We start from the raw sequence: 26,937 nt of genomic DNA, 5'->3' as shown, positions 1-26,937 counted from the left end.
CAGATGTGACGAGCTTTTGTGAACACTGACTTGTTCCTTCCAGCACTGCTGCCTGGGAGGCGGCTGCGACGTCCTTGACACTCAAGGTCAGCAGCCTGTACGTCCCAAGTCCAGCGACCTGCCCCTCCGCCAGCTCCGCGCCCCAGACCACTGCTGGTGGCTGTCCCAGAGGAAACAGCCACGTGTATCATCTTCTGGTATTTCCTTTTGGCCTTTTTTGGAGACCCAACTAGAGCAATCTTTGGTGGGGCTCTGGATTTCCAAGTGATCAGATAGGACAAGGCACCCTTCCATCAGCTTGCGTCCTGGCCATGCAGAAACTGGCTCAGGCCAGTGCAGGCAGCGGCACGCAGAACCCTGCCTCATCTTCCCCCGTCTGCTTCCAGACAAGGCCCACCTCACCTCCTCTTCTCTGTCAGATGGAAAAGGACCATCAAGGATGCGGAAAACTCCCAAGACTGGGCTAGTTTTTCTCACTAATGTACTTAAGGAAAAGTCTTGCTTATTCATCTTGGAGAGACATTGGTTCACATGTGCAAGGACAAACTACAACAGCCAGAAAAGTCTGGTTTTGTTTTAGGCCCTTGAATTATTCATAAATCAAAAACCCTTCTAGTTGAAAAGAAAAACACAAGAGATGTAACAGTCGAACATAGTGAGTGACTATCAGATCTTTGTTCTAAAGACAAAACAAAATCAAACCTGCAGAAGACATTCATGTGGCTATTGGGGAAAGTTGAGTAGAGTGATGTGGAATTTTCTATGGAGTTACTGTTAGTTTTAAAGGGATTCTGATTTGTAGGAACTTTCCTCATCCTTAGGAATTGCAGATGGAAGTATTTAAATATGGGTGAAGTATCATGATCTCTGCACCTTACTTCCAACAACGAAGAGAAAAGTAACTGTAGAGCAAATATGCTCATATCCCTGGCTGTTGACTCTAGGGAAGTGGGTATATAGGTATACAAGGTGAATGCAAGTATTCGCCTTCCGTGTAGGTTTAAACGTCTTCATAATGTTTGAAAAGTCTTTAAAATGTTCCGCTTTAGAAAAAAATGTGCAAAGGACATGTAATTACTTAGAAATTGTTTCCTAAGTAGTGAGCAATGGTCTTTCCTATTGAAGTTTCGGCCTTTCTTCTGTTTTTCGTTTCACTCCCTTACTAACAAATGAGTGGCCGGTGGTGAAATGGGAAGGCAGGGGCTTGGTCATCTCGGGTGGTGGGGTTGAGACCCTGTAGCCCTGTGCCTCGTGGGTGGGTCCCCTGGTTTCTGACTCGTGGAGGCTGCAGAGACAGCCGCACCATCTTACCCAACAGTGTTTTGCTGAGTGTGCACCTTTTTTTTTTTTAATGTTTATTGGCATTTTTATTGGTCTTTTAAAATGTAACAGTATAAAGCACACTCTCAGGTAAAAGCAAAGTTCCCTCTGAACTTGACAGGCGGGGTGCTCAGTGGTTAAAGGCAGGGGTTCAGAAGTCACAGGGCCGAGGTCCCCGCCCCACCGCGGGTTAGCTGAGCCATCTCAGGCAAGCTCACTCACTTCCCTGCCAGAAATGGGAAAGAGATGGGGGGGAGGTGTCAAAGGATCTGCCTCTCTGGATTTTATGAGGGTTAGTTAAATGAGTGAATACATATGAGACACTTAGCGTGGTGCCTGGAGCACTGTGAGACCATGGGCCGTGTTCGTGGTCGCCGCGGTTATCATCTCTTTTCTAGGTCACGGTGGTAATTGAGAGCCCAGCGCCTTAACCACAGCTTGTGTTATTTTTCTGCCAGTTGCCTGTATCTCTTCCTCTATCTGCTCTCTCCCTCCCCCGTTTACCAAGCCTCTCTTCCTGCAATTTTCACCACCTGGAGGAAGTCGGTATCCCTGATGATCCTGGAGTATGCGCCGTGTTCTGCTTGTAGATCGTGTACAGAAATGCTTCACCGGGCGGCCCTCGGATCATCATCAGCCACTCTGTTCAGCGTGTACTGCTGACCCCCATTCAGACCTCTCGCTCTCAGGGGTCCAGCCTGTAACAAGAAATCAGCATTTACTACAGTCCTCTCCTCACCCCAATTTTAACGCTTTTGAAGAAAGCCAGCTTAGCATAAGATTTATGAAGAATTCTCCTTTAAGAAGTTAGAGATTTTTTTCTGTAGTTAGTCCCAAATAGGATGACTTCGCTTGTCATTTCCCGTTCGTTTTTTAAAAGCAGATGTTGCTTTCTGATGCTTTAGTAATTTGACTTCCAAAAGTTTACTGTCATATGGTCAAATCCCATTATGTTAGAATTCCTGAATTCCTTTTTTGTGTCGGGATTTTTAAACTAGGATAGTATTTAATGGGACCTCCCTAAGTGGTCCCGTGGTTAAGGCTCTGAGCTTCCAATGCACGGGACACAGATTCAGTCCCTGGGAACTATTGGGTTGGCTAGAAAGTTCCTTCAATTTTCAGGTTAAAAATAAACCTGTCATTTTTACCACAAACTTTATTGAACAACTCATTTTGTTCCACTGCCTTCTGCCATTTTTCAGGCAACTTCATAGTTCCATCTTCCCAAAACTTTTTATCTTTTTGAGCAGAAAACTGTTCCAGGTGCCTTTTACAGTCTTTCAGGGAATTGAAATTTTTCCCATTAAGAGAATTTTGTAAAGGTTGAAATAAACAGAACATCCAAAGGTGCAGTGTCTGGTTAACACGGCCGGTGAATCAGAACTCCAGCCAAGCTGTAACAATTTTTGCCTGATCGTCACAGCGACGTGTAGTCTTGTTGCGTTATCCTCATGGAAGACAAAGATGCATTTTCTATTGACTAATTCCAGACACTTTTCGTGTCAAGTGCTGCGTTCAGTTAGTCTCACGGGGAGCAATACCTGTTGGAATCCATCATTTGGTTTTCCAGAAGGAGCTCATACTAGAGGACTCCCTTCCAATTCCACCATGTACACAACATCACTTTCTTTGAATGAAGACCGGTGCCTTTGGGGTGGTTCATGGTGGCTCATTTCACTTGCCCTGCGAACTCTTCCACTCCACATTATTACACAGCATCCACTTTTCATCACCTGTCACAATTTGTTTTAAAAACAGAACATTTTTTGTGATGTTTAAGCAGAGTCACATAAGGAAATATGGTCAAGGTTCCCCCCACCCTTTACTTACATGGAACCCAAATATCAAAGCAATTAACATAACCAAGCTGGTGCAAATGATTTTCAGTGCTTGATTTGGATATTTTGAGTATGTCGGCTATCTCCTGTGGCATATAACATTGATTGTTCTCAATTAATTTCTCAATTTGATCAGTATCAACTTCAACTGGTCTACCTGACCGAGGAGCATTGTCCAGCGAGAAACCTCCAACACGAAACTTCACAAACCGCTTTTGACATATTCCACCAGTCACAGCACCTTCTCCATACACTGCACAAATCTTTTTTTTTGCATTTCAGTTGCCGTTTTTACCTTTCTTGAAATAATAAAGCATAATATGCTGAAAATGTTGCTTTTTTTTCTTCCATCTTCAATGGCTGCTACAAATGGCTACACAATCCACCAGTTTTGATGTTCAGGTTTTTTTTTAACTCATGCTGATATGACATCTGTCACAATACAATTTAATGAAATTGTTTCAAATGAAGTAAAAGACAACTAAGTGCTACAAGAAGCATCTTATGGAAAAAAAACAAAGAAATTTTTTGGCCAATCCACATGCCATGCACCGCGGCCCCCCCCCCCCCCCCCCCCCCCCCCCCCCCCGCCAAAAAAAAAAGATAGTATTTGAACCAGCTGAGATCCAAACTATAACCTTATACCTTACTGTTTCAAGTTTTAATATTGTAGTATTTCTAACAGAACTTTAGTTGTTACACCTGTTTGATTGACCTTTTCAGTCTCCGCTTTGTCATTCATGCATGTGAACTTCGTTTGAATTTTTGTCTGCTTGTGTTATTCACTGGCAATGCGTTCTATTACGGTAGTTCACCTTATAAAGTTATGAGAATAGTCATGTTTCCTAAGGAACAAGCCCAGTTTTCCTAAATTGCTGGTCCTTTATGCTTGGGAGCTTCAAGGAGGAGGAAGAGGTGGGGACGGGGGAGGCGCTGTGTATGTTTGTAGACCATTTTGGCATGTATACAACTAGAAGTTGTTCTTCCCTCCTTCTGGTAGTAGGCCAGGCTTCTCCAGGGGTGGCATATGACAACGTCGTATTCACAGCTCGGAAGGTGTCCTCAGTGTCTGCATAAGGCAGTGGCCTGTGGGCCCCTGGAGTCCCTGAGATACTTCCAAGGGAGCTGCAAGGTCACAGTGGTCTTCAGTATCGTAGGCAGATTCTTCTACCCTCTGAGCCACCAGGGACGCCCTTTCTCAAGAATACGACGGCCTTTCTTTTTGCCTCTTTCGCTGTGTGGCCACTTGCCCTGATGGTGCAAAGGCAGCGGTGGGTGAAATAGCTCCTTTCGCGGAGCAGGCCGTGGTGTCCAGCTGGAGACACCACGCAGCCCCCCAAGTCACACGAGTCTGACCCAGGACTACCCTTGATGAAGCAGGAAATGGTTAGTTTCACTAGCTCTCAGCCTTTGCTCACACACCTTTTAATACCATTCTGCGGGTGACCGCTCACCTGGCGACCGCAGGCACGCTGCGGTGCTGAGATGGTCTCCAGGGACACTGCACAGTTGTGTGAGTTGCAAGCTGAACTGGCCACTTTTTTCAGGAACATTATTTTACTTGAAAGAAGAAGAGACAGACATATTGGGTTAGTAAAACCTGAATATTTGACACATGCTTTCTCGAAAGTGAAGTGAAAGTGAAAGGCGCTCAGTCGCGTCGGACTCTTTGCGAACCCATGGACTATACAGTCCATGGAATCCTCCAGGTCAGAATACTGGAGTGGGTAGCCTTTCCCTCCTCCAGGGGATCTTCCCAACCCAGGGATCAGAGCCAGGTCTCCCGCATTGCAGGCGGGTTCTTTACTAGCTGAACCACCAGAGAAGCCCATTCTTGAAAAGGAATGAAGGAGTTCTGTCAGTTCAGGGAACAACAGTGACACTATTAGTTGCCCATGATAAAATTCGAAGTTGTAAGCAAAAGTTTGAATTTTGGGAAACTGCCAGCGTGAGCTTGACAGCTCCCAGTGCTGAAGACTTATGATACTAACAAACGGGGCTTCTTGATCTGAATGACGGAAGAGCTGCATGACTGCACACCAACACGTTCAGAGATGCTGCAAACATGCGTGGGCAGGAGAGACATTCAAAGTGCAGGACACACCACGGAGTTTGATGTCACTGAAACGTCATCAGTATGGTTTCAGATTCCACGTTGCAGCTAAGCTTTCAGAAACTACCGCTTATTGAACATTAGCATAGACTCAAAGAGGAATAACCACAGTTTTTTTTAAAGTCATTGAAATACCTCCCTTTTCCAGCTAAACATGTGGTTGAAGGCTGGGCTGCTTTTTTGTATACTTCAACCAAAATAGCGTATCAGACAACAGTATAGAAGCAGAAATGCAGGTCTACCTGTCTTCTATTAAGTCAAACTTTATAAAGAGATAAGCAAAAATATAAAACAGTGTCACTTTTCTTGCTATTTTTTTCTTGCTATTTTTTAATACAGTTATTGTCATGATAATATTTCAGCTAACATGAAATGAGCCTGTTACCTTAAGTGAATCAGTCAGTACAGTTTTAAACCCTCTCTAATCTGGTATCAGTAAGCAGAATCTATGTGATCCACACTCTTCAGGGTCCTCCAGACTGTTTTTAGAGGACCTGATTCTGACACCAAAAACAATTGAAAACCCTCGGCCCAGGAAAGCTCTGTAGCATGAGCTGGACTTGCTGGACCCTGTTTTTACCAAGCCTCTGTATTTTTTTCTCCTCTTCTCTTAACACAAAAAAATTTCCAGATTAACTAGTTAGCTAATAATGTATATAGGTCTCCCAGGCCACAGTGGGAGCCAATAACTGTGCCCAGCTTGTGGGTAGTGGAGTCACCCCAGGACTGGCCTTCTCTTTTGGCATTACTTGGCTCCCTTTTATCTTTTTCTGATCTTTTTAAAAATCCATATGTGAATATAGCCACTTTGAAATTTTTTTTGAATTGGAAATAAAACTAAAATTATCCCTAGCCTTATCCCCAAAATGAGTCTCCTACCTTCTCTGGCATCTCAGAGCAAATTGTTTGGAGTTTGCTGTATATCATTTTACACGTTTGTGTGTGTGTGTGTGTGTGTGTGTGTGTGTGTGTGTATTCACACTAAGTAATGTAAATGTGGATTTATCTACTGACTGGAAGTATATAGTATTTTTTGTTTTCTGTTTTTTTGCGGATTTTTTTTTTTTCCCGGCACCTCGCGGCTTGTGGATTCTCCGACCAGAGATTGAACCCCGGCCCTCGGCAGTGAAAGTGCCCAGTCCTGACGGCTGGACCACCAGGGAATTCCCTGGGGTTTTTTTTTTTTCTTAAGACAAAAAAGCTAGCATGACAGTAGTTTGGGAAAACTAAACCTTATACAAGGTTTTAACGTGTTGATAGCTTTGTGAACTAATTCCTGATGCTCTTAGCTAAATGTGATATTGTAGTATCCTGAATTGCGCTGTGTATACATACACCACACAAGCTCTTAAAGTGCGGTCCCGCACTTCTCTGCGGATTCGGTTTAAACCCTGGGACAAGGTGGGCGTCTGGCAGGAGGCTGCAGCGAGTGGAGTGTCTGCCTGGTGCCCGGGCCGTCCCAGGGGCGATCCCGGGCGCTGGCAGCACACAGCCAGGCGGCACAGAGGCCCCGTGCCCGTTGTGCAGAGGTCCAGAGGGAGTGTCCGCGAGCAGACCTGGCCAGGCAGTGGGCGACGAGGCCCATCTGGCTGGAGCTGGGCTGCCTCTCCCACACCTCCCGGCTGGAAACGTGACCCCTTCTCTCTGCTTGAGGCCTGGTCCCCCGGAGTCATCTTACCTGAGAGAACACCACTGACCCTCCTTTGCCTGCTTTTTAGAATATTTTCCTAGATGTTGAAAACACTGGGGTCTTGTCAGTTTAGTGGACCCCCTTCCTAAATTAGACCCAGTCATGCCGCAGTCGAGCTATCGGATTCAAGGCTAAGGCCTAACCGTGTGTCTTACGGGGTGACTGGGGTCCCTGACTTGTCTCCAGACCTTCCTGAGTCTGTGAATGTGCTATATTTTTAAATGTGTTTGATTAAATTACTTGTTTTTCAAGGGAATTGAAAGAAAAGAGCTGAGATTCAAATTCTAGCCTCCTGTCCCTGAGGACAGAAGCCCGTGATGAGAATAAGCAGATTGCTCCTTTTATCCTTAAGAGAAATGCTATGCTGGTAGAAAACTTGAGTGACTGGTTTTTTGGTTTTTTCTTTTTTTAATGACTTTAATAAATTTTAAAACATTATCTCTTTGCAATAAAGTCACAAGTGACATTTTATTGAAGAAGCATTATTCATCTTAAACAAAGGTTAACTTAAGTTTACACTTTAAGCCAAAGTTAAACTTGCAAAGTCCTGAAGTCTTTTTGCTTATCTTCTTCCTCTCTGCCTGCTTCTTCCCCTTGAGCACCCCTTTCTTATTTTGTCTCATTTATTCTTCAGATGAGGCCGTCAGATCTTGAAACTGACCTTTTCTAAGGCATGTAACTTTCCTTGGGTTGACTTTTCTTATTCAAATAATAAAGTGTCAGTGGATATGAATTCTGGATTTTTCACTTCTAAGTTTTGTGCACCACTTAAATATAAATTTTCAAATATTGATCTTGAATTTTGGCATTTAATTTGATATGCGTTGCAGCTGTCAGTACCCAATTAAATAAACATGATTGTCCCATCTACCTGGATTGGGAAAACACCTTTTGGGAGTGTACGCACGTGTATGTGCTCACATGTGTCTTTAAAGCCAAATACCAACTTAGTTCAGTCTCTAGTCTTGTTGTTTAGTATATTGGCTTAATCACATACTTATTTGAGCCTTTCTTCATTTTAAAAAAGGAGGAGAGCCCTTAAGTGAAATGTAAGCTAAACCAGGATTATAATTGTAACACTACATCAATGTTAAAAAAAATATAAAGGGACATTTAAGAAGCATATTCAGTAATGTGTTCTTTGCCAGGAAACAGGGACTTTTCAGCCAGTTACTCGTCTTGACTGTGACATCCATAGTAACTCAGACATGCCACCCAGATAAATATTTAGACGGGTTAGGAGTCTGCAGAACTGAGGCAGGGCAGCGCCAGGGCTGATGCAGCTCGGGCGTTGGCCATCCCAGTGCGTGGCCCTGCATCCTGTCTGGTATACCAAGCACTGCCATCATCCATTTCTTGCAGGGCTTTTTGAAATTGTATGGCCTAGAGAGAAATTGTTTAGGAAGGCCAGCTTACTCAGGGCAGTTCATCCTCCTGTGTGATACCCAGAGGCCGGTGGAGGCTGTGGTTGTCTGTCATTAGCGCCCAGGAACCTTTTTCATCTTCAGAGCACCTTGCAGGTGTTCATTAACCATCCTCTCTCTCCTACAAGGCAGCAAACAGGTTTTATTAGTCCCACTTTTACAGTTGTGGAAGCCAAAGCAGAGAGGTTCCCGGACTTGCCCGAGGTCAGAAGGACGAGCTCCTGGGTTTTCTGAGTCACGATCCGGGCCCACACCCCTCTGATGTGCACACTGCTGCTCTCTCAGCCCCTTTATCACAGAGATCTGGCAGCGCGGTGCTTTCTGCCCTCAGCTGCTCACAGGGGTGTCGAGTGCCGTGCAGCTGGAAGCAGGTTAGTTGATCTTATGGTGTCATCTAGAAAAGCAAGAGATGCAGATTCTGGGTCTTGAAGGTAAGGGCCGTGCCTCGGGGGTTTGTGGGTATGGATGAAATTAACTGAGTGGAGCCTTAAAGCGCATCCGCTTGCCCTTAGCATAACCTGGAAGCACCTGTTGATGAAACACAGTCTCCGGGACTGCTTTCCACTTGGTCCAAGGACCTTGCACATCCCAAGAGATATATGTCAAGCTGTGTTTTCACCATAGCTAACAAGAGTATTTCAATGCTGAACATAAACTTACTACTGCTAAAGATTCCTCATGAGTGATCTTAGAATTTAGAACAAAGTAAGATATATTGTTCTATTGTAATAGAATTTGGAGCTTTCAAGGCGGTAGGGAGGAGAGACATTCTTTATCTGAAAACTGGCTGTTGTAGTGTAAGCATTTGTCCAAGGGGAAACAGTAGAAAAGACAACTGCTTTTGGATGATGTATACAATTGAGAGGATGTTTGCATTTTAAAAATAGTTCTTTAAAAGCCAGTGAACTCATTTTCCTGATGTTCATAAAGCTCTGAGATGTTTCCTTCCTCATTCTTTGCTCCGAGAAATCTGTGCACGTGCTCTTGTTGAATTCAGCATTGGTAGTTTTGCAGCCCTACAGCCTTCATTGTGCCAGATAAGGTTAAAATTAAGACCCCCAAATTTTTAGTCCCCCAGGTTTGTTTTGATGGGCAGGAAAACTTGATGGAATACAGAGAACAAAATTTAGTTGTGACCTTCTGCCTTCTGGCCCCCTAAAGCTTTGTTCCCTTTCCCAAACAAATATTTATAAATCACCACCCTGGTGGTCGGCACTGCTGGGCGCCTTCAGGTTGGCACCGGGGAGGAGAGAGTGGTCTGGCCGGGTGGGGCGGGGGCAGGGAGGCCTCACCGAAGTCATCCGGTGGTCCCCTGGCGCTGGCAGGGACCAGGGGTGACTCGTTCAGCAAATCAGGGAGTGTGCTGTGATGGGTGTGGTGAGAGAAACGCCGGAAAAGGGTTTTTGTCAAGTCAGCAGCATCTCTTTGTGGACCAGAAGTGGAGACCGTCAGGGAGCTGGGAGTGAGGAGGCTGAGCTGCAGACCATGGCTGTCACGCAGGAAGGGAGGGCCCCCGTTGCTTAACGCGGTGAACCTCAAAGCCACGCGAGAAGCTGATGCCTCTGGTGGGGAAATGCCCGGGTTGTCACTGTGCGTGTGTGTGTGTGCACGCGCGCGTGTGTACGCTGTAAACATATTCCTATTCAAAAAAGTCAAAGGGAGACAAAGCATTGACGTGGAGGGCATGTGTGGCTACCCATCTGTCCGTGTTCCTGTGCTGTGCTCCTAGCTGACTAGCTGGAACACGGTGTGGAAAGGCCACCGTCACGGACTTGGATTTGAGACGTGACCAGAGGTTCACTTGGCCAGCTCTGGCCCAGCCCGTTGACGTCCACGACCTCACTGCAGAGCCCAGGATGCAGGAAGGCTCTCAGTCACCTCCACTTCCTAACCAGGGCCTCGCTCTCACTGTCCAATTCTGGTTGAACTGACCTTTCCCCGTTGCCTTTCACTTTGTCACGTGGACCAGTTTTGCTGTATTTCAGCTGTCGTCACAGTGCGGTCAGCCCTCTCCCTTTCTTGCATGTGAGTGGTAAGGCTGTCAAAGCCAGATCTGCTGGAAACCCAATTGCAGCATCGTCTTCAGCAGAGAGGGTTTGCAGAAATTTCCAGGGCAGGAGGGAAAATTTAAGAAGGAGGTTGGAGAAGATGAGGCCAAATGGCTTTGGGCTTCCTGATGGCACAAGAGGGGAGCCCTCTGCAGAAAACTGAGGGGAGTGTGGAGACCTGGCAGAGGGGGGAGAGGGTCGAGGCCGAGGGGGAGTTGACGCGGTGGGTGAGGTGTGGCCAGCCTCCAGGGAGCAGACCCTGCTGGTGTCTATGATCACGATCCCTCAGCATAGACATGCTCTATAGACACTCTTCCCCAGTCTGTGGGTTCTCTTTTCACTTTCTTGATGCTCTTGTTTGCAGCAGAAGAGTTTTTAATATGGATGCAATCCAGTCTATCTAATGTGTCTCTTGTTGCTTTTGATTTTTGGTGCCATTTTTGAGAAATCATTGCCTAATCCAGAGATACACTCTTGTGTTTTCCTCGAAAAGTTGTACCACCTTAGTTCTTTCACTTGGTCTTTGATCCACTTTGAGTTAATTTTTGTGCGTGGTGTTAGGTAAGGGTCCACCTTTGTTCTCTTGCATGTGGCTATCCAGTTTTCCCAGTGCCATTTATTGAAAGGGCTGTTCTTTCCCCACTGAATGGACTTGGCACGCTTGTGGAAAATCAGTGGACCGTAAATGTGAGGATTTATTTCTGGACTCTATTCTGTTCCATTGCTCTATATGTCTGTACCAGAGTCTTGATTCCTGTAGCTCTGTTGGAAGTTTTAAAATCAGGAAATGGGAGTCCTCCAGCTTTGTTCTTCTTTGTCCAAACTGTTTTGTATTCTGGGTTCCTTGCATTTCCACGTAGTTCTTAGGGCCAGTTTGTCAGCTCTCCTGGCCTCTCTCAGTAGTCTTGTCTGGGCGAGCCTTGGTTAGGTCAGGACAGTGCACTCCACACTCTGCCTGGAAGCTCCTCTGACTGGGGGAGAAACCTGCTCTTGTTGGGAGTCTGGGACCATGTCCTGTTCTGGTCTAGTTCAGTTCAGTTCAGTCGCGTCCGACTCTTTGCGACCCCATGGACCACAGCACACCAGGCCTCCCTGTCCACCACCAACTCCCGGAGTTGACTCAAACTCATGTTCATTGAGTTGGGGATGCCATCCAGCCATCTCATCCTCTGTCGTCCCCTTCTCCTCCTGCCTTCAGTCTTTCCCAGCATCAGGGGCTTTTCCAGTGAGTCAGCTCTGGTCTAGTAAGAGCCCCCAGAATGTTTGTCTCTGAAGTCTTGGGTCTTGTTACAGAAAGCTATTTCAATTTTGTATCCTGTTTATAATTATCATAGTTTAATATAAAGATGTTTGACGTGATTTTAACTGCTTTTTAAGACGGATATTCCAGGAAGTGTGTCGTGTTTATCCTGTGGTCTTGTGCACACATCCCTGCCCCCCCTCAGATCACATGCCCCAGTTTAAAAGGCCGAGTTGCAGGAAGCCTGCCCAGTAGAGCTTTTGTGTTTGTAAAGGTTGTTTCCTTGACTGTCTGCTTCTCAGTCGCCTGTGCAGACCCCAGGCTGGCGTCCGTCCACCTGGCTGAGGTGGAGCCACCTGATTGTCAGCGTGTTGGTGTCTCCTCAAGGCTGCCACCCATTTCTCTTGAGTCTTGAGGCAGGTTTAGACCTTGTCGGTCTTGGCCATCAAACAGATTCCCGCAGGGTGCAATCCATTCCATTCCCTAAGTTATCCTTTCTTGGAAGGTCAAGTGCTCCGCCAGGAGCACCCTCCTTCGTTTATGTAGATTCAGGTGTATTGACGGTGCCGGCCCGGGAATAGTCATTTCCAAAGGCCTGTGCAGCTCTGTGACAAGGCTTCTGCCTGTCCAGGCAGAGATAAAGGTGATGTAGTGTGGAGTTTTCACACAGCTAAACTAATTCAGTTTACAGGCCTCTCCTTTAGTCTAAGATTGTCCTTTTTGGTATTAAAATGTCTTTAATGATTTTTCTAAGAATGTTCCTATTTGTCAGTTAGGGTGGTAAGCCAATGTCAGTCTTTAATATTCCTTGTGAAATTTTATTGATCTGCGAAATCAAACTTCAGAACATCGCTTTAAGCCACAAATCTCCAACTTATGCCTTGTTTACATTCGGAATTACCACATAATATTTCAGACAATTTATGTAACTTAAAAGCCCATTTTTAATTTCCTTTATATTTCCAGAAGAGGCAAATCCAGGGAGACAGAAAGCAGGTTAGTGGTGGCCAGGGGCTGGGGGAGGGAGTTCTTCTAGGGTGAGGAAGAAGTCTTGAAACCAGAGAGGGGTGATTGCACAACGCTGTGAATGCACTAAATGCCACTGAACTATGTACTTTAAAATTGTTAATTGTAGGTTATGTGAATTTTTCCTCAGTTTTTTTTAAAGTCGTTTTATTCAATGTTGTAATTATATATGAGCCGGAAGGTGGGAGGGGGGTGTGTCGGGGTTATATGAATCCAGGTGAGCACAGGATGTGTGCTTACGCACGCCGGTATATATTATTAATTTGTGTCTCTAAGCATTATCGTTAGAAGCTAACCATATCGACAGACTTTCTGCTTTGGGACAGCAAAAAAGTTGGTTTTAAGACTGAAACTCAAAGACATCCTTTAGTCTCACCTCACAACATACATCCACCAGCTTCTCACAACCTTTCGCCCTGGGAAGTTGAGGTTTCGGGCTCGCCATGAGGAGAAATCGGAATAAAGTTTCTCCTGCTGCTCTGTCGGTAGCTCTGTGCTGGCGTTTACTGGGACGCCAGCCACCAGGCTGGAGGCTGTCCGTGACGTCCTGTCCTGTAACCCTTGAGAGGGGAACGTGAAATTTGTCCTCCCCTGCCCCCAAAACAGAATGGAGAGAAAAGGTCCTACATTATTTTTAAGTGAAGAACCTTTGTTACAAATTCCAAGCACAGCATTGTTGTGTTTAGACTTTCTTTCCTTGCTGCTTCCAGAAGGAAACCCACGGAAAGCCCACAGAGGCGCTGGGCTGGGGCCACACTGGACTTGGGGTTCTGGGGGGACGGGAATACTCACCACAGTTCAGGCTCCTTAGTTTCCTGAAGTAACAGAGCTTCAGAATCTCTTATAATCCATCCATAAAGGTGGAATTTTTTTTTTTTTTTTTTTAGGAAGGTGATTTTTCCTCTTACCTTTGACTTTATGTTTGTAAATGTGTTGAGTTTTGGCAGTGTTTAAATGGCTTCCGTGCCTCGAGCCTGCTCGCAGCGGGGCCGTCCCGAGCACACGGGTCTTGGCGGGAGGGAGTCAGACATGGCTCCACAGCAGTCCGCTCCCCTGCGGCCCTCAGACTGTGCCTTCCAGCCGTGTTTCCTCACAGGCTGAGTCATTTCCATTTTGTCCACAGCTGATTGCTCAGCGTTCTTGTCTGTTAAGAGCCAGAACCAAAATGAGGGTACGCAGGGTGTCATCTGGACCTCAGATTCTGTATCATTTCGTGAAAAAAAAGTTCCACTTTTGTAAAGAAAACACCTGCTTCGTTCAGGCCTGCCGTCGAGGCCGGCAGCCTCCGTGTCCCGACCTGGTGGAGATCAGCCGTGTGAGCCTTCACAGCGCCTCTCCTCTCCCGCTTGTTCTCCGAGGCCCAACTGGCTGTTGTCCACAGGAGGGAGGCAGCGTCTTCACCCGTTAATTCGGGCTCCTATCGCCAGTTCACATGTGTAGCCCCCCTAACATATCACATCAGTGAAATCTGCCGTTCTCCCAAGTGGAATCGCAGAGGATTTATGAGCTATACGCTGGTCCCTTGGATCCCAAGACCAGCGTATCGCCCATAAGGTTGATCCACCTCGAAACTGTAAACAGATTCTCAGTTGTGGCTTTGGAGGGTCTGTCCTGATTCAGCCCTGCTTTCAGGCTGACGACCGCTGAGGGTTCGCCCAGACCTGCGTAAATCAGAGCAGCCAAAAATTCACCAGAGCTTTCCGGGGCTCCTGGACCCGGAAAGGAACGCAGCGCAGGCTCTATGTTGTGCTAGGCGTATGTGCAATGGGTCTCCTCTAGCAGTGGTGTTTAGGTAAAGTTTAGTATAACTCTGTTATGGGATCCAAAGAGACACATGATTTCTATCAAGTTGGGTCAAATTATAGCTCCTATGACAGGTCCTTGAGTTGAAAGGTATGACTGGGTACTTCAAGTTCAGAAAGCAGGGAAGACAAAGATAAGCAAGAGGGCCCGCCCTCAGGGAGCCCGTAGACGGGGATGACTAGAAGATAGCCACATATCTGTGGAGAAGGTCAGAGGAAAGCGGCCGTGGGGCTGCAGGGGGAGAGGATGAAGGGATGCTCAGTGAGGTACCAAGGGGGCGTCTGCCCGCCGGCTGGACTTGCAGCGGTCAGGATGGGATGAGGGCGTGGGGTAGCTGGCAGAGGGAACTGCAGGAAGGCGAAGACATGCCGGGGTGCCAGTGAGAGGGTAGGGGCCGGGCCCGGGCCCTGTTGGAGCATTCTCATAAATGTGTTCGTCCAGCACACGTTTCTGAGCACTTTTGTGTCACGCCTGTCACACCAGGTGAAGAATGTAAACAGTCTAGGTGCCGCACCTGATAGCTCTGCGGTGGGCAGGAGAGGCGGCCTTGCAGGGGGCGAGCAGCCCGCAGGAAGGGGGTTTGGTTTGCTCTTTACACACTGGGGTAGCCCACGGTGCTTCCAGATCTGGTTGGCACACACTGCTGGTGGCACAAGAGACGGTTTTCCGCACCAAAGCCTTGCTCAGCTTTGGTGATTTGTCTTGTCTTACAACAAATGAAATATGAGCCTTCTTGTTGGTGTTTGTGATAGCTTAATGTGTAAGACGTGCTTGCATACTTACCTAGGACATTTTATTGTTTTAGCTACTTCCAAAAAAGAATTCAGTGAGGCCTAAATTATTAAAATACATACAACAGTATATTAAAGGAAAAACTGTATTAGAAACCAGTTTGGAGGGTCAGTTCAACCTTTGAATCGAGCTGTTTAGCACAATTTCAGGAAAAAAAATTCATGCTCCTAATGGTCCAATGGGCGTAGTATCTTTTTAAGCTGGCTTCTAGTCTGTAACGCTAAAACAGTTGCAAAATACACAAAAGAAGGTGCTTACCTTCCTGTTTGATTTGTGAGGTGGGACATGGCCACCTTACTGTAGTTTATTCCTTAAATAAGTAGAAGAATTCATCTGTTATTTACGCTGGTTAAAGCTGAATTTAATTTGTCTGAAGGCATTCTTATTTTGGCAGCAATACTATGACGTAGACTTGAAGGCAAAACCTAAAAGAACTAATTGATTGCCTGGGACTGGTGGAAAGATTCTGACACGGGATTCCTAAATAGTCTTATATTTATAGACCCAGAGACTGGCAGAGGGTCAGCAGAGGCTGAGAGCAATTGTTCCCTCAGTGAGAGAAACAGAATGCACAAGAGGGGTTGAATGATCTTGCCTCCCATTCAGGACTCCAAAGTATGCCCTTTGCTGGGTACTAAGAGTCAACGAAGAGAAGCGTGAACTTGGTGAAAGAAGAGTTTTGTTTTGTCCTTTCCACGCTGGGGTAACCCAAGGTGCTTCCGGAAATGGTCGGCGCACGCGGCTGGTAGCACGAGAGATGGTTTTAAGTGGTTCAGAATTGAACAGTATTTTAAGCATTATCTGGGTTTCCCTTGGGGCTCAGCTGGTAAAGAATCCGCCTGCAATGCGGGAGACCTGGGTTCGATCCCTAAGTAGGGAAGATCCCCTGGAGAACGGAAAGGCTACCCACTCCAGTATTCTGGCCTGGAGAATTCCATGAACCGTATAGTCCACAAGGTCGCAAAGAGTCGGACACGACTGGGCTACTTTCACTTTAAACATTGTATATTGATGAATATAAAAGTATGTAATTAGCGTGTCAAGTCCACAATTTCTCAGATTATTGTTGCTTAGGACAAGGCCTAGTAAAAAGTGTGTCCGCTTAAATGAAAGCACCAAGTAAGCAGCAGCATGCCTGTGCACAGATGTGGTCGACACTGGGCGTTTGGGAATGCCCGAAGCACGGGAGGCGGGAGGACAGAGGACGGGATGGCTGGATGGCATCACTGACTCAATGGACATGAGTTTGAGCAAGCTCCAGGAGACAGTGAAGGACAGGGAGGCCTGATGTACTGCAGTCCATGGGGTCGCAAAGTCGGACACGACTGAGCAACTGAACCGAACTGAAGCTCAGAAACCCTGGGATAGGCCCGCGGAGTTCATCCCAAGCAGGCTGTTCCAGAGAGCCCCCCAGTCTCCTGTCTGCTTCCAGGCACGGGCGCCCCGGTGGCGCTGGACTTGGAGACTGAGGGGTCTGGGTCCCAGGAGCCCTCAGGGGAGGGCCGGCTCACAGCCATCCGGCCGCTTGTGGCCACACTCCGGCCTTCCATGCTGTCTTCCTCCCCCTCCTCACCACCCCCGCAGCGCCCCTTCGCGCCCTTATTCACTGGGTGACTTCTCTGCATCCCTCCATGCTTGGTGCTATAGCTCGAGCGAGTCAGTCCACCGCTGAGGAGCTGCGTGCTCACCTGTACGCTGGGAATGATAACCCGTCTCTCACGGAGTCGTTGTGGGTTCTGCTCTCAGTGAGACGAGAGTGTGAGCCCCGGCACAGACTGGGACGTGCTAAAACCAGGCGTGTTAGCAGCCACTGCGATCAGACCTGCCCGGTTCTTCCCTCGTTTCCAAATTCAGGCCCCCAGCTAGTGAAGGCGGAGTTGCGGTACTTCAGCTTTCAGGAGAGAAGCTTTGGCTTGGCCAGAACCTCGCGCTGGGCTCACGTTGTCTGCTCTCGGCCCAGGCTGCAGGGGAGCGGAGGAGCGGGGGATGGGGCACGAGAGAAACCCGCCACCCGGGTCTGCCCCTCGGGCCGGCCCTGGGACTGCTCTGCGGTCCTCACCGGCCTGAGAGGCGCTCAGCCCCACTGATGCCTGGGAGTCCTGGCCAGCCTGTCATGACCAGAGCAGATGTTTTAAGACGGGGTTGCTTGGGGTCAGCGGGGAGATCCCTCGACTCTCAGAGCTGGGCACACATTGTCACAGGATCGGAAAGTTGCCTATGATGACTAATTGTGTGGTGTGATAGTTCTTTAGACACTACCGCCGTGGGTAACCGGTCCTGATTTTGCGTTCACTTCTGGCCCTGATTGTCTCACCCAAGAGCCCCTTCCCCCGCTTTTGTTCATTTGGTTTCTTTTGAGAGGACACCGTATGGTAGAATAAGAGGTCCTGGGTTTGAGTTCTGTCTCTCCCGGCCAACCATCAGGGCAACTGACTCTGCCAAAACAGATTTCTCGTCAACTTGGCCTGGGATCAGGCTGCACGATGTGTATTAGTAGACTGCCGGAAACATCAGAGCACTATAAATATGTTTTATGTTTTCTCTCTATCGTGCCTCAGAGTACTTTGGTTTGGGCTTCCCATCTTCACTGAATCCAAAGAGGTCTGTTTATCTGACCGACCACGTCTGGAGTGGTCCTGGCAGTTCTGCCACAGACCAAGGGTCACCTTGTGAGTCTGGCCGGAGCACAGTGACTGAGGTGCCTCTCGAAGCCTGTCTCCAGGACAGGACAGGAGAGCCCTGTCTCCATCCAACCCGCCTGTCTTCTGTACTGAGGCCCTGGAGGCTGGGTGTGAGGTTAGAGGCGGGGACAGCAAGGCCGAGGCCAGTTTCAGGAGGAAGTAGTCTTTTCAATCTGGGCCAAAAATAGTCTTCTGAGAAAAAGGAGAGGAAGAAAAAGTGTGACATGAAGTGATGCCTTGATTAGCATCTGAGTGTGGCTGTTGACGTCCCACGGGCCACCAGAAATTGACCTGAGAAAGCATTTCCCTCTTAAGGTCAGGGGGTGATTCCAGGGGAAATTCTCTTCCCACACCCAGCGTCTTGTAGGTAAAACCTCAGCATCGTTGCCAGTCCTGACATCCAAATCTCTTAAACCACGAGGTCATATGATGCTTGCTTAATGTTTGTAGAAAGGGTTTACGCGGTAAGATACCAATTTGGTCTTATCGGGCACCTGATTGGAGACTAGAGCAGTGACTCTTTATTGTAACCTGGGAGGAATCAGAAATCGACGCTCTAATTGACTGTGACTACCCTCTCCTCTCCCAAGAGGACTCTTCCAAAAACCTACAAGAAAAAGTCCTCAAATTTTGGAAAATCACTTTCTTAAATTCAGCTCACTAGTGAGCATGTGATGATTTTAAAAAAAAGCCTCAGAGGAAGGTTAGAAGGTCTAGCAGGGCCTTCTGTTCTGCTTCCCTTTCTTCCCAGTTTCCTGGAGAAGCCTTTTCCTTTAGGGGTCCGTTCACAGCACACTCACAGCGAGGAGCGGAGGCGTCTCTGTCTCTAGTCTCTGACGGCGGCCGGGACCCATTCAGTCAAGGCCGTGGCCGTCTGAGGCAGCCTGTCTGGCGGACGCCGGAACAGCACTGTTGTGTGGGGAGAAGAGGGTTGTGGGGTTGGGGTGCCTGAGAGGCGGGCCTGGGCGGAGAGCTGGTGGGTGAGATCCCACCTCGGAGCTGAGGCGCTATGTCCCCTCCGTGGCTGCCAGCATGGGGCACGTTTCGCAGTCCGCTGAGCATCCAAGAGAATCAGTAGAAGGGAAAGTGGACGGTTTGTGTCTTTAGTTGGCCGGTAGTGTTATTAGATGAGACCCAGGACTTCAGGCAAGATCCCAGACATCTGATGATCTGTTGAAAGGGTTCCTTTGTCAGGGCCACCCTCTCATCTAGAATACGAGCTAACAGGGAACTTGGCCCATGTCAGAGTTACTTATATTAAGAACTGCTGATTTTAATTCACAGATTTTTTTGAGGCATTTTTAAGATCCTAGAAATAATGTTTTTGTTGGCATTTTGTTAAGGTTTACAGAGACTGGGGGACAGTCACAGTCTTTATCTTGACCAGGAGCGGCAAGGCCACACTTCTTCCTGTAAGAAGCGGGTACATGGAGACAAGCCTGGGAGGTTTGAAAGGGCTCCTGGCCAGTGAATGGTGCCCGTGCGGCCGGAACTGTCCCCTGCAGAGGCTCTGAAGCCGCACTGCCAAACTCAGATGCCAGCCCTGTCACTTCTGAGCTTTGTCACGTTAACCGCTGTGTGGGTCCGTTTCTTTGTGTAACTCGATTCCTGGGCTTAGAAGAGTTAAAATAATGCCTAGCACATGGTAAGTACCCAGGGATGGTGAGCTACTAGAAGTCTTTAAAAGAGATAAAAGTGAAGATGTCCTTGCTACCCAGTCGCTCGGTGGAATAGCAACTTTGTGACCCCGTGGACTGCAGGGCGCCAGGCTCTGCTCTCCTTCAGTGTCTCCCAGAGCTCGCTCAGATTCATGTCTGTTGAGTCGATGATGCTAACTAACCATCTCATCCTCTGCCACCCCCTTCTCCTTCTGCCTTCAGTCTTTCCCAGAATTAGAGTCTTTTCCAATGAGTCAGCTCCTTGCCTCAGATGGCCAAAGTACTGGAGCTTCAACTTCAGCAGCAGTCCTTGCAATGAATATTCAGGGTTGATTTCCTCTAGGATGGACTGGTTGGATCTCCTTCAGTCCAAGGGACTCTGAAGAGCCTCTTCCAGCCCCACAGTCAAAAGCATCAGTTCTTTCACGCTCGGCCTTCTTTATGGTCCAACTCTCACATCCGCACATGACTACTGGGAAAACCAGAGCTTTGACCATATGCACTTTTGTCGGCAAAGTGATATCTCTGCTTTTTAATATGCTGTCTAGTTTTGTCATCTGATTTCATGGCTGCAGTCACCATCTGCAGTGATTTTAGAGCCCAGGAAGAGGAAATCTGTCACTGCTTTCACCTTTTCCCCTTCTATTTGCCATGAAGTAGTGGGGCTGGATGCCATGATCTTAGTATTTTTAATATTTAGTTTTAAGCCATCTCTTTAACTCTGCAGCCGTGAAATGAGAAGACAACGGCTTCTTGGCAGGAAACCTGTGACAAACTTAGACAGTGTGTTGAGAAGCAGGGATGTCACTCTGCCAACAAAGGTCTGTATAGTCAAGGCTGTGGTCTTCCCAGTGATCACGTACGGTTGTGAACACTGGACTGTAAAGAAGGCAGAACACCAAAGAATTGATGCCTCCAAACTGTGGTGCTGGAGGAGACTCCTGAGTCCCTTGGGCAGCATGGAGACCAAACCAGTCAATCTTAAGGGAGATCAACCCTGAATACGCGTTGGAAGGACTGATGCTGAAGCTGAAGCTCCAGTATTTTGGTCATCTAATGCAAACAGCTGACTCATTGGAAACGTCCTGAGGCTGGGAAAGTTTGAGAACAGAAGGAGAAGAGGGCGTCAGAAGATGAGGTAGATGGCTGGATGGCATCACTGATGCAATGGACATGAACTTAGGCAAACTTCGGGAGATGGTGAGGGACAGGGAGGCCTAGCGTGCTGCAGTCCATTGGGTCACAAACAGTCAGAAAAAACTGGGTGACTGAACAACAACTACTACAGGTTTTCCTTCCAAGGAGCAAACATCTGTTAATTTCATGGCTGCAGTCACTCTTCACAGTGATTTTAAAGCCCAAGAAAAGAAAATCTGTCACTCACTGCTTCCACTTTTTCCCCTTCCATTTGCCATTAAGTGATGGGACTGTATTCCATGATGTTAGTTTTTTCAATGTTGAGTGTTAAGCCAGACTTTTCACTCTCTTTTTTCACCCTCATCAAGAAGCTCTTTAGTTCCTCTTTGCTTTCTGCCATTAGGGTGGTATCATGTGCATATCTGAGGTTGTTGATATGTCTCCTGGAAATCTAGATTCCAGCTTATGATTTATTCAGCCTGGCATTTTATATGGTGTATTCTGCATATACAATATACAGCCTTGTCACACTCCTTTCCCAACTTTGAACCAGTTCATTGTTCCTTGTCTTGTTCAGTTGCTTCTTGAGCTGCATACAGGTTTCTCAGGAGACAGGTAAGATGTTCTGTTAATCCTGTCTCTTTAAGAATTTTCCACAGTTTGTTGTGATCCACAGTCCAAGGCTTTAGCGTAGTCAGTGAAGCAGAAGTACATGTTTTTCTGTAATTCTCTTGCTTTCTCTATGATCCAGCAAACGTTGGCAGTTCGGTCTCTGGTTCCTCTGCCTTTTCTAAACCCAGCTTGTTTTTACATCTGGAAGTTGTACTGCTGAGGTCTAGCTTGAAGAATTTTGTGCATTACCTTGCTAGCGTGTGAGATGAGTGCATTTGTGCGGTAGTTTGAACATTCTTTGGCATTACCCTTCTTTGGGACGAGAATGAAAACTGACCTTTTCCAGTCCTGTGGCCACTGCTGAGTTTTCCAAATTTGCTGGCATACTGAATGCAGCACTTTAACAGCATCATCTCCTACGATTTGAAAAAGCTCAGCTGGAATTCCGTCACCTCCACGAGCTTTGTTCCTAGTGATGCTTCCCTAAGGACCGCTTGACTTCACACTCCAGGATGTGAAGTGAAGACAGTGTAGAGAATCAGCAAAATAAAATACAATAGGAAACTAAATTTTCAAAAATATTTAAGGAAATTCTTCAGTCCCCAAGCAAAAATATAAGATTAGACCTCCAGCAAAAAAATAGAATAAAATCTGAAATGCTCTACGCAGTTGAGGTGAGGAAGCTAGACAGGGTTTCAGCTGAGCTGCAGTCAGAGAGCTGGGGCTGGAAGTCCCCAGAGCTGCCGGCAGAGAGTGGCCGCTGGACCTGACCACGGCCACAGGAGAGGGCTTCCCTTCTAGGCTCCTGACCTGCCAGCTTGAGACCAGAATCGCTGCTTCTCGGATCACACACCCATTTACAACCAGTTTTATCATTGCTGTAAGCAAGTTGTTCTGTTATTTCGGAAAGTTATATTTCAAGGATTTTATCTCAAGGGTTTATTTTTTTTTTTTTTTTTTTTTATCTCAAGGGTTTAAAGATAGTTCTTTTTCAAAATACTATTTAAACTGAGTATATTTGTTTAAATGTACTATTTCAACGTTAAATGTCTGGCTGGGGTTAATACGTGTCGACTGGTGGTCGGCCACATGCAGAAAGGTTCCACGTCTAGGTTCAAGCCCTTGGTTTCATATGTATTCCTCCCTATGGTGGCCACGGATGAGTTATTATTTCTAGAGACCTGTTGTAGTTTCATCTCCCCGCTCTGGAAACTGCTGCCAGCACCCCAGTCTCTGAGAGCGGCGGTCTTGCACAGTCTCATCGAGCCAGAAAGAACCTTAGATTTTAGATGCAGAAACCGCGGCCCAGAAACGTCGAGCGGCTGGCAACCGCGAGGCACAGCAGAGTCTCCTGCCAACCTAGCCTACCTCTGCCTTCCAATTCATCTTGTCTCTTCACCCGGGTAAGCTTCAGGCAGCAGGCTCACACCCCGGAAAACCCAGCCCCACCATCATCCCTTATAAACCTTTCAAGTTTCAAGGATCTCTTCCCATCCAAATCCAGTTACACCACAAATTGATAGTCCAAAACGTCCGCTAACTCATCAGAGAGATGGGCTCCTCCGTGACCCAGCGGGCACACGGGTCATAATTGGATTTGGAGTCCATCCAGCCCCTCTTGGCCAGCAGTTACATAGCTGCCCTCGCGCCACGCCGTTCCAGGGACCGGGGCAGCCGCGCGCGGCCGCGGTGCCCTGCTCGCCAGAGCACCCATGTAATTGTGTTATGCGCAGCCAGACGCCGACAGCCTGAGAGCCGGCCTTTGTTAGGTGCCGGACTTGCTGCTGAGTGCAGGGCATTGGCGGCCTGCTCGGAAACGCCTGGAGAGGATGAAAACCGTTGCTTCCGTAGCAGACATTTTCTGAGGATGGGCGCATAAACAGGATGGAATAATAGACGCTAACAAGCCACTGCATCTGATTAACGGGAGACAGAAACAAGCACCCCGTGTTGAGGGCATGGTCTGTTTCAGACGTCACTGCAGCACGTCGCATCTGTTCACAGCCCCCCACTCCCCACTGCTTAGCTACCCCCCCATTTCCCAGTTGAGGAAACCAAGGCCCACAGGGATCCAGCCTTCTACCCAAGGTCACTAAGTTAGTAACAAACAGGCAGTGCTGAAATTCCTCCCCACGTGTCCTCCCTTTCCACCCTGGTTCTCAGCGCGCCTCGTCCTCCCCGTGAGGCTGTGCCCGTCCTGTCCCCAGACACAGAGATCGCAGCCGCCTGCTCGATTCGGGCTCTGCCCGTGGCCCTTGGCACCGCCTGCAGCTCTGCCCCTCGCCATGCCCCCGGGCGGGGCGGGCTCCTCTTCCCGGTCCAGGAGCAGCTCGTGTGGGAGCCAGGCGGAGCCCGCGTCAGACCGACAGGCTCTCCCTGTCATCAGGCCCTGCACGTCAGGAAAGCAGGGACCAAGCAGAAGCATCACCTCGGTTTGCCATGTAGGCTGGGGTCAGCTCGGTGGTAAAGGAGCAGCTGAGTGTCTTTCACACACACCAGAACCCAGAGCGTGTCCTGTTTCAACAATAATAAAAACACCGGCGATTGAGGTGGCATGTCTTTCTCCAAGGGCAGATGAACCTTTTGGCCAGCCCCTTGGATGATGCACCTTGTGTATTAGGGTTTAGTCTGAGATGACCACCTTGCGCAGGGGTGTCGGATCACTGCCCGCAAGCATCCTTGGTTTTGTCCTTGTCCCGTCGCTGGTTTCTGTGGCACATTGGTCAAATGCCTGTTATTTGCTGAGGGCACAGCAGCTGTGCCCCCTCTTTACCTCCATGGCCCTCCCCAGTTGAGGTCAAGTTAAGTGTGGGATGTTGGGAAGCCCCTGGGGAAGGCTTCAACTCTCTGGCCCTGGAGGAGTGTGGGCACCCCCCACCTTCAGAGTTGGTGTGCTGAGCCTTGGAGGCGGAGGCAGCGGCGGGGGGGGGGGGGGGGGGGCTGTCCTCTGTCTTTACTGCTGGCGTCCTTACCACGACCGGCCTCTGGGCAGGCTGTGAGCTGAAGACCGGAAGCCAGCATAGGTAAATATTAGCACTGATTAGTTAATACTAGACCGCGAGGGATGGGGCGGTGGACACGTGAGATGAGGAGCTGGCAGCTCCCGTGAGGGCTCAGGGGGGTCCAGCACCGTCTCCATCAGCTTCCCCCCGCCGGGGGAGGGTGACCCACGTGTGCACGTGGCCCCTGATGTCCTGGTCCCCAGTGTCCTGGCGCCTGGACTACTTCCGGGCCCCGACTCCCGGGGCCCACAGCCCCTCGGGGTTTACCGGACCGTGTCCTCCACTGGTCCTTAGCACTGCAGCCTTGGGCCAGGCACGCGTGAAGAGCCCGCAGCCCGTCCTAAGAGAGCTTGTGTCCAGAAAGAATCACTCGTCTATCCGAGACACAGAGAAGGAGAGTAGGGAACGTGAATAAAAGCTGAAAAACCTCTCTTGTTTGTTCGGTACATCCTTCTCACAGCGCCACACGGTTCTGTCCACGGGTAAGCACATGAGAAGTTCTGCGGCCTCCCTTTGGCCGTCTTTCACTTGTCAAATGTAATAAAAAGCAGTTACTTTTCCTGAAGTGATAACCTGCCCTTGTGCCTCAGATAAGAGCGGTTGTGTTGCTGGCGCTGTTGGTCACCAGGTGCAGTGCTATTGTGTAATATTTCATCAGAAATGCCAGCCTCAGTGAGGGAGCAGCGTGACCAGAGATGTTGGGCGTTTACTAATTTGTACTCAGAGTGAGTGTCTTATTCGTTCCCCGACGAGGCGTTCTAGAACTAAGTCCTAAAGCGGGAAAGAAAGCCTTGGTCAACAAATTTGGGGCTGAATCTCTTTATTCCTGGGAGTTTGACTTAATCTTTCACTGTCAAAAGAGCGGAGGCTGTAACTCAGCGGACATCGGTTGAGTGCCTCTTATGCATCACCTGTATCGGGAGGTGCAGACACTCCTAAACGTCCCTGTGTGTCCACTCGAGGATTTCCAGGCCTAGAATCCAGTCGTGACTTCGCCATGTTCTTTACGGCAGGGTCTAGGCTGGAAGTCAGCCTGTTTCTCCACGTGGCACCCCCCCACTCCGAGTTCCCTTGCCTTGATGAAGGGCTTTTCCGAGGACACCAGTCTCTGCTGGTCGTTGTCTCACCTCAGTCTGACCCTCTTCTGCTTCAGCCTCTGCCCGCCCCGCCCGCCTCCCTGGCAGAGCTGCCAGTTCCAGGGTGCAGAGAACGGGGATCAACTAGACCTTGGCTTCAGATGATGCTTCCCGAAATGAGAATAACTGCCTTATGAGTTTACGCTGTAGCCTCACGAGAAAGGGATGGTGGGCTGGCGGGTCAGTTGTGGAAGGTCAGTGAGGAAGGTGAATGTTACCTGCTTTGTAAGTAAATACAGACAAGACTGAAGAACTGCAGGAAAACCAGAGGTGAAGAAGGGTCTCCAAGGCTGGAAGGAGGCCTGCCCGGGTTGGCAAGGAAACAGTCAGATGCAGGATTTACACGGGGTGTGCTTGTCCTGAGCCAACTTCCAGCCTGGACTCAGCCCCGGGGAGCAGGTCTTTTCCTGTGGGAGGGAGGAGGTAAGCTTCATGAACGTGTGTGGCTCAGCTGATAAACTACAGAATTGGGGTTTGTGAAGGGAGTTTCATAATGGATTTCGAGGCGTAGTTATCACCAGCAAAACACGTTTAAAGTGAAAGTGGCGGTGTAGAAGCTGCTGGCATACTTGCATCACCAGATTTACATCCAGATTACTGGAGCAGGCAGTGCTTCCACTTTCCGGCGCCCGGAACGCCACCCGGAAGGACCGGAGAAGGGCGGCTCTGCACAGCGAGGCAGGATGCAGGGCTGGCCATCCGCGGCTGGTTCTCTCCGAGCAGAAGGTAGACAGCGCCCGGCGCTCTGGCCCCTTCGCGTCAGCAGCGGGTTACTAGCTCCTTGTGTAGGCAGTACAGACAGAGCATGAAGCAGGGAGCCTGTGGGCTGTATTTGCGTGAAATATCTGACCCAGCGGCTCAGGGTGTGTAGTGAAGTCCCAGCAGATCTAAGACGCTGTTGATTGTAAGTCCAACCTTGTTTTAAGGACCACCTAAGAAAGAAAGAAAATAGAAAGGGAAAGAGAAGCTTGGTCCACACAGTGTTAACGTGGAACCTGTAAACATTAGAATAGATGTACTGTGACCCTTGCCCTCTGACACTGAGAAAGACACAGGGTTGATGATGGATTTTAACTTCATCAGCCAAGTGAGGGGCCACTGGAGAGGGAGGGTTCACTCAACTTTAAAATTACGGAGGCACCGCGGAGCCGGGTAGATTGGTCTCGTCGCATCGTCTGCAGAGAAGTGAGAGTTTCATTCAGTGTGTTTATTAGGCTCTCAAGTTGCAGAAGTTTGGATCTTGGAGCAAGAGATAATTATTACCAAAAACGACCCCTGCCAGGCCAGCACCCTGAGGAACCATGCTTGGAGTCACGGTTGCCTCGTGAGAAGACTGAGAAGTTGGTTCATAGACTGTTGCTTTCTCCCTCGAAGTAGATCCCTCTGCTTCTGGCTTCTTCATTTCAGTCCCCCCGTG

The 26,937-nt window shown here is 48.5% G+C and overlaps 1 protein-coding gene and 1 long non-coding RNA gene across 15 annotated transcripts in view; one reads left to right on the top strand and one right to left on the bottom strand.

The window, feature by feature from the left end:
• Positions 1-26,937, top strand: part of PPP2R5C (protein phosphatase 2 regulatory subunit B'gamma) — a 135,605-nt gene that overhangs the window by 44,921 nt on the left and 63,747 nt on the right. The gene's annotated exons all lie outside the window — the stretch shown is intronic.
• Positions 670-9,078, bottom strand: LOC110150529 (uncharacterized). The gene is made up of 4 exons (XR_002317779.2): positions 9,046-9,078; positions 8,378-8,779; positions 4,613-4,718; positions 670-2,018 (listed from the first exon to the last, which is right to left on the bottom strand). It is a non-coding gene; the product is annotated as an uncharacterized lncRNA (long non-coding RNA).

The sequence above is a fragment of the Odocoileus virginianus genome, chromosome 16 (genome assembly GCF_023699985.2).
Source record: "Odocoileus virginianus isolate 20LAN1187 ecotype Illinois chromosome 16, Ovbor_1.2, whole genome shotgun sequence".
In the NCBI taxonomy this organism is placed as follows: Eukaryota; Metazoa; Chordata; class Mammalia; order Artiodactyla; family Cervidae; genus Odocoileus; species Odocoileus virginianus.
This window is presented reverse-complemented; position numbering and strand designations above follow the sequence as displayed.